This window comes from Entelurus aequoreus, linkage group LG06 (genome assembly GCF_033978785.1).
Source record: "Entelurus aequoreus isolate RoL-2023_Sb linkage group LG06, RoL_Eaeq_v1.1, whole genome shotgun sequence".
NCBI classification, from domain to species: domain Eukaryota; kingdom Metazoa; phylum Chordata; class Actinopteri; order Syngnathiformes; family Syngnathidae; genus Entelurus; species Entelurus aequoreus.
Window position 1 is genome coordinate 33,280,928 of NC_084736.1, and position 2,919 is coordinate 33,283,846.

Consider the following 2,919-nt stretch of genomic DNA (forward strand, 5'->3'; position numbering starts at 1 on the left):
CCTTCTTTTTGGACATGAGAAATAATTATTTGTCAAAGAGGGAAAAAAAAACCAACCAAAATATTCCTCCTTTTTATTTATTTTCCACAATTACCGTAATATCCAACAAGGTCACGTGACGAGTTTTTCCGCCTACTTTGCCAATTGTGAAGTTTTTTTGTGTATCCGTTATTGTTCATTATCTTCATGTAAATTGTAATATATATATATATATATATATATATATATATATATATATATATATATATATATATATATATATATATATATATATATATATATATATATATATATATATATATATATATATATATATATATATATATATATATATATATATATATATATATATATGATTATTTTAATGATCATAAAGTGCTTCATTAAGTTGTTGATATTAACTTTATATTATAAAGATGTACCGGACGTTTACACTCATAACATTATTAATAACTATACATTTTCTGAATTAATTTATTAACGATAAAAACGTCATTCATCATTGTCTTTAAACACAAAAACTAACACACACACACACACACACACACACACACACACACACACAAACACACACACACACACACACACTATATATATATATATATATATATATATATATATATATGACAGATGGAAATAGTATTTTTATATATATATATATATATATATATATATATATATATATATATATATATATATATATATATATATATATATATATACTGTATATATATATATATATATATATATATATATATATATATATATATATATATATATATATATATAATATATACACATAATTATTTTTAAATTATTTTATCAACGAAAAAAACTTAATTCATTATTGTCTTTAAACACAAAAACTGATATACACACACACTATATATATATATATATATATATATATATATATATATATATATATATATATATATATATATATATATATATATACATATATACATATATAATCATAATAATAGTAATAACAATAAATAACGTTATACACACACACTATATATACGTACATATGTATATATATATATATATATATATATATATATATATATATATATATATATATATATATATATATATATATGCATGTATATTTTATATATATATATAAAATCATAATAATAGTATCAATAATAACAATAAATAATAATAAAACAATAAGCAGTTAAAAATAGTATTTAATATATATATATATATATATATATATATATATATATATATATATATATATATATATATATATATATATATATATATATATATATATATATATATTATATATATATATATAATATACTATTTCATTAATCATTAGTGTTAAAATTAATTATCACGTTATTATTTTTTAACAAATAATATAACTATATATATATACACTTTATTAACGATGTTTATATTTCATGTAATTTGTTTTTGAACGAGGCCAAAACATCATATTTAATCCTACCATGCACGACTTGTTAATTATTAATGACAAAAGACGACGAAAGCTTAATTTTTCACTCATGCAAAAACGTTAAAAAAAGTGTATTTGTTGCACAATAATTGTTCATGTTTATTTCCCAGCACTTATTGATTGCACGCATCATTTAATGATCAAACAGTAATATTGCTTAGAAGTACTGCGATGTTGTATTTTAATGCAGCAATATGTATATTTTTTTTTTACTTTGCCAGGAGTTGTTAATTATTAATTGTAAGTATTTAAATATTCACAACTGCTTTTTCCAGAAACGCCAAATTATAAGAATTATTTGTATATTTAAAACGCACGTTTTCTATGAACCTTTTTTATTCATTCGTTTCGGTTACATTCCAAAGATGACTTTCTATTTCGCTGATAGTAATAATAATAATAATAATAATAATAATAATAATAATAATAATAATAATACAATCAAAGGTGTGTCCTCACATTTGTTCCTTTGCTCCTTAAATAAAACAAATGTCATGTCAATAACTCCCCGCAGTGTAAATAAAAGTATGAAAATAAATTGTTCTCTTTTCTGACAAAATAAAAAATACTATTTTCTGTTACTTTTGTTCTTTTGTTGATTTCCCACGCACGAAAAGAGGCGTGGGGCCTGCCAGGTGGTCGTGTGTCATGTCACGCGCATGACGTTGAGGGATGGAATCAATCACGTGACTCGCGCAAACAGCTTGTCTTGCTAAATGATGAATTTTCCCTGCTGCTTTGCAACATTACGTCCCGTAATCTGCTTTTAAATCACCGAGCGGCTCCGTTTCTCCTGCCGGTAATTGCGCGGCTGCGTCCCGGTGAACGCAGACAACCATCCCCGTGGAGAATTCTCGCAAAAACAACAACAAAAAAATCGTCGTGCTTTATTTTTTATTTTTTATTTTTTGGCCGAAATTGAATATCTTTTCTGCACATTTGGCCAGCCTCTTGCGCATGCGCTTCGGCCTTTCTTTGTGCGGTTCGGAGTGTGCGCCATAGCTCAAAGTGTGACAAGCAAATAGATAATCAACAAGACGAATGGCTTCTTTTGGGAGGCTCGCCTCGCCAATTCATTTTCATTTTTTCCTCGCAGCACCTCTCCCAGAGAGAAAATCACATTGCCGCGCGTGAACTCGCCACGGAGAACGTCACCCTCAAATTGGCGCACATTTATTATTATTATTGTTGTTATCAATATTAATATTTGTTGTTATTCGTGTCTGCGGGCCGGTCACGTGACGTCACAGTCGTGGCGAACGAAAAGGACAAAGGAAAATAGAAACATCTGAAATAAAATAACTATTTTGCAATCATTTTGTTTAGTAGTTTTTTAAATATTATGGCTTGAAATACTTTTCCTACAAAGTATTTCTTTATAGTACACTGAGATTTTTTAATAAACACTATCAAAACAACAATCACAACATTATTATTAATTT